This window comes from Sciurus carolinensis, chromosome X (genome assembly GCF_902686445.1).
Source record: "Sciurus carolinensis chromosome X, mSciCar1.2, whole genome shotgun sequence".
NCBI lineage: Eukaryota > Metazoa > Chordata > Mammalia > Rodentia > Sciuridae > Sciurus > Sciurus carolinensis.
Window position 1 is genome coordinate 54,870,469 of NC_062232.1, and position 14,555 is coordinate 54,885,023.

The window sequence follows — 14,555 nt, forward strand, 5'->3', positions numbered from 1 at the left end:
GAGGTCCCCGGGATGCTGGGGAGGTGACCTCACCTGGCGCCAGTGGGCTGATTGATCCACAGGGGACTAATACTCCAGGCATGCCAGGCAAGGACCCTGGGAGCAGAAGGAAACCCAGTGGGACCCCAGGAACCAGCTCAGGGAGTTCTTCCCCTTGGAGAGTTAGGGACCCGAGTTCAAGAGGTAGACCTGCCCTAAGTGGCACAAGGGGAGCCTGATCAACTCCAAGAGTTGCCCCGGTATTCTCAGCTGGGTGAGATGAAACTGGAACTCTAAGGTCCTGGGCAGCAGGTTGGAGACCATTTGAACACCAGTTAATGGTGACTGAATGAGGCGGGCTAAGCCCAGAGTGAATGCAGAGTCCCGATCTGCAGGTCTATGGTGATCCTCATAAAGCTTATGGCCGTGCCAGGCTCTCCACAAGGTCTACGAGCCTGGCCCCGGTTGGGGGTTTATACCAACCTGCCAATGTTAAGAGGTGCCTGAACGTTCCAGAGACGAACAAAGTGACCCTTTCCCTTTCCCCCCACTCCTCATGAGTGTGATTGCCATCTTTTAGGGGGAGGAAATGCTTGGCAAATAGAGTAAGCTCACCCCCCTAGGGTGTATGGTAAAACACTTCAAAAAAGAGTATTCCAGAGACTATAGAGTGAAGTTGACACCCAGAAAACTCCAGGCCTTCTGTGAAATATATTGACCATCATTCAGAGTAGGTTGGCCTGCTCAGGAGTCACTAGATAAAGAACTAGTTAGAGAGGTGTTTAGGGTCGTTGTAGGGAACCCCAGTCACTCTGACCATTTCCCTTACATTGGTTGTTGGCAAGATGTGGTCCTCTCTTGGCCATGTTGGCTGAAGTCTTGTCTGGAAGAGAACTGTAAAATTATGAAGGACCTGGCAATGGCTCCCTCAAAATGCCTACCAGAACCCAAGAAGCCCATTCTATCTGGAGAACTGAGGACATTCCCCACCTTATTCACCACTGTATGCCCTGCTGCCCCAGCAGTGCCTGCAACTACTGCAGCCAGAACCTTGCCAGAGTCTGCTCCCATCCCTGAGGCTACTCTTGCCATGAAACCACCTGAAATGGCCCTGACTGTAGCTATCCCATAGCCTCCAGTTTTAACCCTGTATACTCTGACCGGAGAGCAGCAGGAGGTCCCAGCCGATACCCCGTCCCAGTACCCATCGAGGTGCCCTGCAGCTGCCACTGAGAGAAACCCAGGGTCCCATCTAGTACGATCAAGACAGGCAGGTGCAAGTGGGACAATGCACCTTCATATATCAACCTCTTACCACTGCTAATCTCCTGAATTGGAAAAACCAAACCCCCACCTTCACCGAGAAGCCTCGGGCTATGACTGATCTAAAGCAATCCATCATTCAGACCTACAAGGCCACTTGGACTGATTGCTACTAGCTACTCCTAAGTCTCTCTAACACTGAAGAACACCACCAAATTACCCAGGCTGAGTTAAAGTGCTTGGAGGAACATGTCCCTGCAGGAAAAGGAAATGCCCAGGCTTATGCCCAGAGTCAATTCCCCAAGGAAGATCCCCGATGGGACTGTAATGATGACCAGGAATTTCAGATGCTTGAATGTTATTGAGATGCTCTTTTGGATGGCAGGAAGGAAGGAGGATGGAGGGCCATGGATGTGAGCAAGGCCTCAGAGGTGTGCCAGGGTCCAGAAGAGAGCCCAAGTCAATTCTGTGAGAGGCTATGCAATGTGTTCTGTCTTTACACCCCGCTCTGACCCAGAAGCAGCTGAGAGTGATCTAATGGTTAATGCGCCCTTTGTTGGTCAGGTCCAGGGAGGCAGCCATTGTGAACAGCAGAAGTTGGAGGGATTCACGGAAATGAATGCCAGCCAGGTATTGGAGGTTATGATGAAAGTATTCATCAACTGAAACCAAGAGGCCCCGGTGTGAGGCAGACTGGAAAATGAAGAAGAAGGTGGATCTGTTTGCACCACCCCAGTGGAACTGCTGGGCACTCCCGGAGAGGTGTCCTGTCAGGTTGGAGCAGAGACCAAAGAAGTTGGCAAGAGGGACCGCCTCACCCAGAGGTAGGATTAAGATAGAACCAGTGTGCTCATTGCCATCAAGAAGGTCACTGGAAGAATGAGTGCCCCCCAACAGTCAAAGGATTATTGCCCAGTTCCTAGATGATGGAGGAGAGGCCAAGTGATTCAAGGATGTTACCAACCATGCCGGCAACCTTAAGAAGCCCCTGAGGATGATTTTGTTGGATTGTCTGGCACAGGAAACTGTGAGGAAGACGAGGACTGACTGGGCTCCATTTTATTAATCCCCTAGGAGATTATGATCCAAATGATGGTGGGGGGCCAGCCCAGGAACTTCATGGCCAATACTGGTGCAGAACATTCTGTGGTGACCCAACCTGTGGGCACCCTCCCACAGAGACAAGCCACTATGGTGGAAGCCACAGGTAGCCGAGCTTGTTGCCCCTTCTCACTGCCTGGACAATGCAATTTAGGTGGCCATGAAGTTATTCACGAGTGAGCCCTAACCCCAGTCTTTGTCAAACAGTTCCACCAGGAGACCCACATTTGCCAAACAGTTCTGGCGGCCACATTGGGATGATATTTCTACATTCCCTGGCTCCCCAGCATAGCCTGAGCAGTGTGGCAAACACTGTAAAATATTTACCTGGAATAACCCACTTCGGGGACCAAAGGCCTCCCCTGGGGTGCAAATTGTTGGAGGGACCCCATTTGAAGTTATAGTTGTGGAATTCGCTGAGCTCCCCCAGGTCCAGGGCAGTAAGTATTTGTTAGTCTTTGGTGCACTTTCTCAGGCTGGAGAGATGCCTTCCATACTCACACAGAGAAGGTACATGAAGTGGCCTCATCTCTCCTAAAAGAAATAATTCCTCGACTCAGAATCCCAGTCACAATGGTATTGGAAAATTTGCCAAAATTCATGACTGAGGTGGTGCAATTGGTGGCAGAGGGGTTGAAGTACATCTGGAAGTTACATCCTGCATACTGTACCAGGATTTTCAGGAAGGTGGAGTGAATGAACCCAACTCTAAAGTCACAATTATGTAAACGGTGTCAGGAAAACCTACCTACACTGGGACCAGGTGTTGCCAATTGCTGTTAAGCATTAGTTCTAAACCTTCTAAACAGACAGCCCTTATGAGTTTCATTGTGGACACCCTCCCATAAGAGGCATACAAGCAGATGGAAAGGAATTGAGCAGATGCAGGCTGTTGTTTCAGCCCTAACCACTATACACTGTTGGGTTAGGGAACAGTTACCTGTGACCCTGAGCACTGTTGCCCATCCCTTTAAGCCAGGAGATGCCGATTGGATAAAAGAATGGAATGTCCAACCCCTGAAGCCTCCTGGGAGGGGTTTTTCGCTGTCATTTTATCCACCCCTACTGCAGTGAAGTGGCTGAGGTATGCCCCTGGATTCATCACAGCAGGGTGAACCAGCGTCTCAGGATGGGAAGTGCATACCTGATTCAGCTCCACCATGCAAGTTAACCATCCCAAACAAGCCAGCTGCATCCCAAGGGACCCCCGAAGATGACAGCCCAGCCTTAGTCACTCCGGAAGCTGACTAATCTACGCAAGGAAGAAGATGGGGGAATCAATTGTCTGCCAGGATAAATAAACTATTCTTATTTCCAGTATTAGTCTTTGCTGTGATGCTTTGTTACTGTCACCCCTTACTCCTCTCTGTGCCAAGGTCTTAATTTTCGTTATTAGCAGAGACTGCTCTGGCCAACTGGCATGGCATTGAAAAGTCTGTAGTAGCAGCCTTTTACCTCCTTTTTAAAAAACTCTTTTTAAAGGATATTTTTCATCATAGATGGAAACAATGCCTTTGCTTTATGCGTTTATTTTTAATGTGGTTCCGAGGATCAAATCAAGTGCCTCACATGTTAGACAAGCGCTCGGCCACCGAGCTACAGCCCCAGCCCTTTTACCTCCTTTAGATAGGGTGTTCCATTGCTATTGGCTGTGTCTGATCTGGCTCCCGTTGAGCCTGTCAATCAAGCAAGGTATCAACACAACCCTACTTTATCATGCCCATTTCTCTTGCCAGGGAACAGTCTCAGGGATCTGCAGACATAATAAGACCACCTATTCTATGTGCCAACCGGGAGATCAATACACTTGTTTTGACCCACAGTATTCCCCAGCTGAGGAGTGGCTGGAAGTCCAAAGCTCAGGAGATGGCGATTTGGAACGGGGCCCATTGATTTACAAAGTTTAGTTCACTATTCGAAATCAACCAGTGTCAGTACCTTTTGATGCCTGTGAGGTCATGAACAAGACTTGGGCAATTGCTGTGACCAACCGTACATCTGCCACATCATGTGGAGGCTTATCTGGGGAAAGGAGGCACAAGGTCAAAGACTAATATATGTGCACACAGCCTGCAAATCATATGTGATCCATGAATATGCCAGGATTTTTTCTTTTTGGTCCCCCTTGGAGTTGTGTTACATCGGCCACTTGGTAGAGTTAAGAACGAAACTGCCCTCCTTCAAAAGGCTGTCACTAAAACCAACAGTAAACTGGAAGCCTGGGACACTGTCAGTTTCACTATTCTGCATTTTTTTAGCAAACCTGTAGCCAATCACGTTCCTGTTGGCCTCTTATGGGTGGCCTTTTATTTAGAAAGTCTGGTGAAAAGTGGTAGTGCTTAGGCTTGGCTAAATGACAGATTCTTATGGGGAGCTAGCTGTGTACTTCACTATTCTTGACCCCGAAGACTCTAGATGGAAAACAGGCTACCAAGTTGGCATATGGATAGCTGGGTGAGACACTGACACAGGAACCATGCTATACTTCAAATGGGTCACAACTTCACTGAAGTCTTCCTCCCACCAGGTCTTTCATTCCTTTTATGAGGAAATGGAGAAAAGCCCGCTTCCTATCTCCATAATGATCAGAAAACTTTTCCTAACCTTGGCAGAGACTGCACTTCATCTCTGAACGTCACTTCTTGCTATGTGTGTGGAAGAACTAACGTGGGGAATCAGTGGCCATGGGAGGCTGAAGACCTAGAACCCCCATGAGCCCTATAGTGGAATCATGTTTCCCATTCAACTATTGGTGTTTTGTTCCTCAAAACTTTAATTGTTGGAAAATATTGTCTTACCTGAGAGGGTAAACAGTTTAACATCTCAGTTGGGACTTTAACATGTCTGGACCAAAAATTCTATAATGTAATTACCAGGAAAAGCCAGTGGTGAGTATCGTAAAATCACACAAAACTGCATCCCAAACTCCTGTCAAATTTCGCTAAACTCAAATTGGCCTGGGACAATGCTGCCTCAGAACCTGAATGCAAGCCCCAGGTGGACAACACTGATATGTGGAAGGGCCACCTCTGCTTAACTGCCCCAATCCTCGTCTGAATCTTGTATACCATGGACAATTTGCCCCTCCTTTTTCCTCCTTCCATTAGCCAGAGGGGAGCACTTGGGAATCCCAATATATGAAGACTGAGGGGCCCAAAGAGAGTGGTGAGTTCTCGCATTTGGTAACTGGAAAGATGACGAATGGTGCCTAGTGAATAATTCACTATTCTGGTCCAGTCACCTGGGCAGAGGAGGGTCCTGGGGGTACGAAACTCCCATCCACATGTTAGGTTGCATCATTAGGCTACAGGCTGTGGTTGAAATGATAACTAATGAGACTGCACAAGCCCACAATTTACTGACCAAGGGAAGTACTCAAATGCACAATGCTATCCATGAAAACCACTGGGCTTTAGACAAATTACTTGTTTCTGAAGATGGAGTATGTGGGAAATTTAACCTGAGCAACTCTTGCTTTCAGATTGATGATGAAGGCAAGGTCGTAGAAGAAATTACAGATTGAATGAGAAAGATCACCTACAGCCTGGTCCAGACCTGGAAAGGTTGGAATGCTGGGGAATTATTTGGGGGAAGGTTTTCAACGTTTTTGGGATTCAAACTCTCATAAGTGTTGTGGTTTTGATGCTGAGGGCCTGCCGAATCCTACCCTGCCTGCCACCCTTGGTTATAAGATCTGCCCTCAGTCTAACGGAGGCTAAGGTTGAAAGGAAAATGGCTGCACGTTACGATGTTATGGAAATATAAACCATTGAATCAGGAGGATGCTCTTTGACCCTGAAGGGATTCAAACCTCAAAGGGGGTAATGTGGTGAGAGCTCTCCCAGAACAGAGAGAAAAACCAGGAGATGCACTCAATGTCTATGTGCACATGCACCATCGATCACTATGTGCACATGTGCCCCCAAAACAAAGAAAAGGAGATGTGGCACACTTGGAGCGCAGGCCCAACTCTGCCATAATCTTGATGTTCATGACACTGTCACAACTCTGTTACAATTTTATAGTATAGAATACCCAATTAAGATGTTTGTTACCATATACATAAGGCAAGGAAAGTACTCATGTGACTGAGGGGTATATCAGACAATGTCCCACTGTCCTTGGGGTTCAGCCTTTGGCTATAGAACAGCTGGGCCAGTGGTGGCACTAAGAAATGCTGCTTCCTGCCGAACACCCAGGTGCCCTATCTCTCTGCGTGAGAAACCTGCAACAATTCCAGGACACTCCAAACGTCACTGTGGTCCGCTAGTCAGAATTGGGGATTATGGAGGTCAGGTAATAAATGCAGTTTTAGCTCGGGACTGAATCTAGTGGGTTCAGTGGATATCAAAACCTACCTTCTTGTTATTTTGCCAGTTGCAGAATGCAAAATTGGAATAGACCTACTCAACAGCTGGGAGAATCCCCTCATTGCTTCCCCATGGGAGGAATGAGGGTTATTGTGGTGGGAAAGGTCAAGTGGAAGTGAGAGCAGGAGATATAAATGTGTTAGGTAGACAGGGTTAACACTGCCCACCCCCAGGAGTTTACAAATAGAGTAGACAGCTCATGATCAGTGACTCCATTGGAGCAGAAGGTATGCTCCAGAACTCTGAGCCAGTCCCTGAATGGGATCAGCATCCTGATTGGACACGGGGTGCATGAACACCAGGTGTCCTGATAAGAATAGACTCAAAAGACCATCTTCTTTACAATCTCTAGTCTGTGGTCTTCAAAGCCACCTAACTCCCCTCTAACATTAGCATATAAAGCTTTTGACAGTAACCACCCCGGGCAACCCTCTCTTGACCCATAACCTTGATGGGACTCTGCTTTTTGTTTTCTATTTCTTTAATAAATCATGTTACTTTGCTCTCAGCCTTCTTGTCTGTGTATGTCGTTCTTCCAATTCACACACACACACACACACACAAAGAACCAACAGCTCTTCTCCCATCTCAGAAGGCTAAAATACTGCTTCCACCTAGGAAAAAACACAATCAAATTCAATACTACATTCCTAGTGGTATTGCAGAGATTATTGCCCCCATGAGGACTTTAAGCATGCAGGAATGGTGATTTCCAGCACATCACCATTTAATTTACCTATTTGCCCCGTACAGAAAACAAGGTTAGCCTGGCGATAACTCCAGTCACAGGTACTCTATTGGTAGTGGTTTCAGTGCTTGGGCAGATTAACACATCCACTAGTATCTGGTGTGCATTTAGTGATGTGGCAAATGGGGGGTTTTGTTTGTTTGTTTATGCAAATTTATTGAAGAACTATATCATTACTAGCAGAGCTATGAGTTGATCACTCATCCATTGACAACTTGCATCATTTATTCAGTGCTATATTGAACAGTGTATGGGAAGATAGATTAACTAATAACTCCAAGCCTCCTAACAATTTAAATGAAAATTACAAAATGTTTTGAGACCCAATTTTGGAATACAAAGGGTGTTTAACTTCCAATTTCCATTCTCTGTAGTACAAAAACAGGTCATTCCTTCATTGACATACATAGCATACATCATATTTTCTGTTGTGCTGATGCTCTAAATTCAATACCAATTCTCCAGTCACATCAGTTATGAGCATAAACTTTATAATGCACCCTCAAATATCTAACAGTGAAAGGCTTAAACAAAATGGATGTTGCTAGAATAATGCCGCTTCCTTTAATGTCACAGTTGAGCATCCAACTCCCTCCCCCTCAGATGATTTCTTCAGCATGTCACAGCAGTGAGCAGTGGTTTAGTCCCATAACCAAGTTAGAGTGAAGATATTGGTCACATAATACACATGCTCCATGTTTTAAAAGAATTCTGAATCTTGGGCAACCGTCCTCTTGTAACTACAGTTTCTAAAAGCAGTTATTCAAAGCTGGAAGAACTTAAGTCTTCTCAGATGAGCATGTGAATGAATGGAGGGAGGTAAACAAAAAATAAAATTAAAAACTGATGAGGACTGATAGGAGAGCAGCCAGATAAAATCAAAAAAGGAAGGGTAATTCAAAGCTGATTCCAGCTCTAATGCAGGTTATTCTGACTTTAAGGAAGCATCACACGGCATCCTTCTGAATCCATTCCCGAGACAGTCTGTTGTACTTATCTTTGTCTGTTTTATAGATCCATGCAATCTCTGGCACTAAAGGGTCATCTGGATTTGGATCACATAGCAGTGAACGAATGGATAAAAGAACTTTAGAAACTATAGTTCAAGCAGGAGACCATTGTGAACTTAGAATATTGAGTCAGATGCTGCCATTACTATTAATATTTGGATGATAAATTCTTGTTGTAAATGCAACCTTAGGTGGTTTGAAGGGGTAGTCGTAGGAGAATGAATTGTCAAAAAGAATACATCACCTTGATTTGGGGTGTCTGTCATTAGGTCCCATAATTGTGACTTGCCGATGAAACGTATCATCCCCAACTGGACCTGCAGAACCTTGTGCTGGAGGGTCTCCGGGCAAATCACTAACTTCCTTATAAATCGGTTTCAGCACCATTGTCTGTGCTTTTCATCTGGCCCCTCACTGTCTCGGTGTGTGCTCACTGGTCCTGCCAAAACTGTTGATTGTCCGGGCAGCGGGGAATTATCTCTTGTTCTCGCACCAGCTGTGCTAGACACAGGTTCAGAGGGGACAGGGTCTCCCTCAAGCTGCAGCCTCAGCCTCCACCCCATGGCAGCTGGTGCCTCCATGTAGTCACACCACCAATGCGTTTTTAACCATACCTGTCAGTACAGACCACCAGAGACAGCTTGCTTTCAACTGGCAAAGCTGGTCTGTCAAATCCCCAGCACCACGTGTTGATTTAAATCCAAGGGCTCTGGACTGATTTTTGTTCCACAAGACATTATGCTGGTCTCTTACATTGATGACATTAGACTCTAGACTCATCGGTAGGACATCTGCATGTCATAGGCTGGGTTTTGTTTTGGATCTGGAGTGTCCCTCAAAGGCTCATGTGTTAAAGGCTTTTTCCTCACCACAGCAATGTTCAGAAGTGGGGCATTTAGGAAACAATGGGATCATGAGGACTCTAAACTCATCATATGCTTCATCCAGTGGGGGATTCATAGCTGGACATCATTATTGGGAGGTGTGGCCTAGTTGAAGGAGGAAAGTCACTGCAGTGTATCCTGGAAGGACATATCTTGTCTGCGGCCTCTTCCTCCCTTCCCTCCCCCCAGTCTGTCTCTCTTTCCTGGTCACAGTGGTCTGCTCACCTTTCCTCCACTGTGCCCTTCGGCCAGTGTCTTCAGCCTCCCCTCAGGCCCAAGGCAACCAACACAGCCGACCATGGGCTGAAACCTCTGAAGCTGTGAACACAAATAAGTCTTTCATCCTTTTAAGTTATCTGTACAAGGTATTTTGTCATGGGGGTGAAAAGCTGACTAACATAGGCTCGGAAATGAATCTGAGAAAAATTCAGGAACTTTTACCTCAGTGAAATTTCCAGGGGCCCAGGAATGTGTATCCCTGCTAAACCGAAGGGTATATTGCTGCATCTGGCCTCACTTGCAATTCAAAATGAAGCACAATGTGTTGAGGGTCTCTTTGGATTTGGGGAGCAACCTCTCCTGAATTGGAAGGAGATACTCTGGCCCCTTTACTGAGCAGCCCAAAGAGTTACTATTTTTAAGTGGGGTTCAGAACAAAAGGAGGCTGTGCAACAGGTCCAGGCAGTCTTCCTACCTGCTCTACTACTTGAGCCATATCATCCGGTGGATCGAATGGCCCTTGAATTGCCAGGGTCAGAGAATTTAGCAAGGCCCTATAGATGAGCTAGAGCACAAGCCTTAGGATTTGGGGGCAAAACCCTCCAAACCCTCCGGGGATAAATAATCTCCTTTTGAGAAACAACTTGTGGCTTGCTACAGGGCCCTACTAGAGACCGAACATTTAAACACGGGCCAACAAGTTCCTATGTACTCCGAGTCCCATCACAAACTGCGTGTTGTCTGACCCACCAGTCCTAACACTGGGCATGAACAGCAACAATCCACCATCAAACAACAGAAGTGGCGTTTATGTGACTGGGCTCAGGCAAACTGAGAAAGCACAAGTAAGTTACACAAAGTGGTCCAAGTATTCATGGTCCCCTATCTTGCTTTACAACTCTGTCTCCCAGCCTGTGCTCATGGGCTCATGGGGAATTCCCTATGATCAATTGACCGAGGGAGACGCCAGACTGTTTTACAGATGGTGCAGAGTGATATGCAAGTACTGCCTGAAACTGGAGAGCTGCAGCACCATAGACGCCTTTTGGGACATCCCCGTAGGACAGCCGTGAAGAGAAATCCTCCCGGTGGGCAGAACTCGGGAAAGAGGGGGTGGGGGTAGACCCAGTGATAAAACTTTTGCCTAGCACCCGCAAGGCCCTGGGTTCCTGGGGAGTACCAAGAAAATATAAAACAAAAAGACATGGAGATATTTGTGTGTCCCATGTCCACCAAATGGAAACCTCAACCGAGGAGGATTTTAATAATCAGTGGAAAAGATGACCCCTTCTGGGCATACCAGTTGTTCTCTTTCCCCAGGCACTCTTCTCATTTTCTAATGGGCTTGTGAACAGTGTGGCTATGCTGGTGGGAATAGAGGTGATCCTTGGATGTGGTAACCTGTGCTTCCACTCCCCAAGTCTGACCTGGCCATAACCACTTATGCATGCTCAACTTTCCAGCAGTGGCGACCAACACTGAGTCCCAATATGTCATAATTCATCAGAACGATCATGCAGTTATCTGGTGGCAGGTTGATTACCTTGGAGCACTTGATCTTGCAAGGGGCAGTGTTTTGTTCCTACTGAAACAGACACATCCTCTGGGTTCAGAGCTGCCTTCCCTGAGCATCATACTGCTGCACAGCCTATCCTTATCCTCTGTGAAATTATAGAATGCCTCATCCACCATCATGTAGTTGCTTCTGATGAAGGAACTCATCTCATAGCAAAGGAAGCGTGGTAACAGGCCCATGCTCAGGGAACTCACTGATTTTTCTGTACTCCCCACTTTCCTGAAGCAACTGGATTGATAGAACAATAGAACACCTTTTGAAGATTAAGCTTCAGTGCAAGGTGGGTCACAGTACCAGGAAGGGCTGGGAAATTGCCTCCAGGACGTTGTTTCTACTCTGATCCAGCGTCTGATATATGTTGCCGTTTCTACCACAGCCGGGATTCCCAGGTCCAGAAATCAAGGGATGGAAATGGGAGTGGCACCACTATTTTTTTTCTCGACTTTATTTTTAATATAAAAATGCAAATGTGGAAACTCACCCTACTTCCTCCCTACAACATGATGCTTTATCTCTTAAAAATAAAGTACTGATTGTACGTACACCACAGGTACCATACAAAATGAATCCACAGATCTATTGTTACCAAAGGGCTCTAAATTAAAAGAAGTTACAGAAAGCCCCTCATTGTAAACAAAGAGTACAAGTTACAAAATCAAAGTACACACAGGCCAGAGTCATTTATATAACCATGCAACAAGTTCTGCTTCCAAACCAAGTAGAATTTTTATGTGCCTGTATAAAAATGCATTTCAATATACTTTTGCAAATTTATTTTTCATTATAAAGCAACTGAATACACTTTCTACAATAATTAACCCTAGTGATCCACCAGCAAATTTTTGGCCTCTTGTCTTCATGCTCTCTGCTGTTCCAGAGGTCTTAGTTCCAAAGGGAGCAATATACCCTCCAAAAGACTCAGCAATGGGCCCTTGAATTATAAATTAAGATGATCACCAGCTACTTTGGGCTCTTCAGGACCCTGAATCAAAAGGAAAAGAAGGGAGTTACTACCATATTGTGGGGAATGGTTGGTCCTGATAATCAAGGGACAATTGGACTGCTACTCCAAAATGGAGATATGGAAGGGGATGTCTGGCATAGGAGAGATCCCTTCGGGCATCTCAGTAGTACCATGTCCTGCGATTCAGTCAATGGAACCACTCTTCAGCAATGAAAGCTTTCGTCACACAAGTAAAAGGCCTCTGAGGATGATGGCCATAGATGAAGTACTTGCCAAAGATAAAAGAACATGGAACGAATGGTGGAAAGGAATTATAAATACCAGATATGACAATATGGCCAGTTACAGAAATGAGGATTATAATTGTCATGCATATACTTCCTTCTCTTGTTATGAATGTTTGTATGTATGTTTATAAAATATATAATATATAAATAGATGTAACTATATTGTGATAGTTACGTTCATACGTCCACTTGACTGGGCATGATGTGCCCAAATACTTAGTCAAATATTATCGTGGGTGGTTCTATGAGGGTGCTGACATTTAAATTGGTAGCCTGAGGAAAGTAGATTGCTCTCAAAATGTGAGTGAACTTCATCCAAACAGTGAAGGCCTGGATTGAACAACAAGCTCGACCCTCCCCTGAGGAGGAAAGAATTCTTCCTGTCTGACTGCCTCTGCACCAGAATATGGGAGTTTTTCCTGCCTTCAGACTTGAACTGAAATATCAGCTCTTCTTGGGTCTTGAGCCTTTCGACTTCTGGCTGAGGACTAGACCACTGACTCTCCTGGACCTCAGGACACCTTTAGACTCGGATTGGCATTCAACCGTCAGCTCTTCAGGTTTCCAGTATGCCACATCCCTCTACAGATCTTGGGGCTCGCCTGCTTCCACAATTGCATGAGCCAACTCCCTAAAATAAACACATAAATGGACCCGTGCATCTGTCCCATTTCTTTGCAGAGCCCTGACTGTTACGCATGCTTGTGTGTACATATTTATATACACTCGTATATATCATATGTACTTATATTTTATGTGTAGTTTATATATACAGTCTTGGATTTTTTTCCCTGTCTTGTTCTCTTATCCTATAAGATGTATTGAGTTTATATCAAAGTAGTTAAGTATTGTTACCTTTACATTGTTCTTGTCAAGTTATAAGTTGTCAAGAAGAAGAGTGAATATCATATCACCCAAGGACTTTGTATCCTCTCCTGGGGAAAATGCGAGTGCATTTTTAGTTGTACACAGGAGAGTTGTATCCCATTAGGCAGTATTACGGCCTTGTTATTGTCTTCATTTGAAGATTAAGGAAGGTATAAGGAAGTCTGTATCAGTGCCAAGTTGAGGAGTGCTGAACTTGTGATGGCTAATTTTGCGTGTGGTCTTGGCTAAACCACGGTACCCAGATATCTGGTCAGACATCAGTCTAGATGTAGCTGTGAAGGTATTTTAGAGGTGGCATTAACACTGAAATCTGTAGACTTTATGTAAAGCAGATTGCCCTCCATAATGTGGGCAGGTTTCATCTAATCAGTATAGACCTTAAAAGAAAAAGACTGATGTCCCCAAGGAAGAGGGAATTCTGCCTCCACACTTCCTTCAGAGTTGAACTGCAACAGTAACTCTTCCCTGGTTTCCCAGCCTTTATCCTGCACTGAATATTTCAGACTTGCCATTCCCCAAATCTGCCTAGGCCAATTCCTTAAAACCTCTCTCTCTCTCTCTCTCTCTCTCTCTCTCTCTCTCTCTCTTTCTCTCTCTCTCTCTCTCCCCCCCTCCCCTCACATATATACGTGTACTATATTAGTGAGTTTTCTGTTATTATAAAAAAATGTGACATGATCAACTGATAAAGAGCAAAGTTTCACTTTGGCTCATGGATTCAGAGGTTTCAGTTGATTCTTGTTTGGCCCCACTGCCTTTGGGCCCGTGGAGAAGTGTTTTGACCCCTGGTGTATTTCCACCATGATTATGGAATGATTCAGGTTTGCTATTCCTTCTTGCATCAGTTTTGCCCAGTTATGTTTTCCAGAGATTTGTGATCTTTGTCTACATTTTCAATTCCCTGGAATAAAATTATCTGTAATATCCCCCTCTACCCCACATTTTAATTTTAAAAATGTCTGCCCTAAAGTGGATTTGCAAGGAAAGTGAGGAGCCCCTGCACGTCCTTCACCTGGACTCATCAGTTGTTCACATTTATTTTTTTAGTTTCACTTTTAAAATAGATATATATTTATATATAAAATAGTTTCTTAAAAAAAACCCCAACCAAACAGATAATGAAAATCAACTTAAAGACAACAACAACCAAAATCAAATAGGAGCAGAGATGGAGTTGAGGCTTAGGGTAGGGCCTGGCACTGCCCTGAGTCTGCAGGGCTGGATTTGTGCTGAGGAAGAAGGGGCAGGAGACAGTTTCTCCGACAG

At 45.3% G+C, this 14,555-nt stretch overlaps 1 pseudogene; it reads right to left on the bottom strand.

Moving 5' to 3' along the window:
* Positions 1 to 8,408: 8,408 nt before the first annotated feature.
* Positions 8,409 to 8,858, bottom strand: LOC124972043 (ubiquitin-conjugating enzyme E2 D2-like; annotated as a pseudogene).
* Positions 8,859 to 14,555: the final 5,697 nt, after the last annotated feature.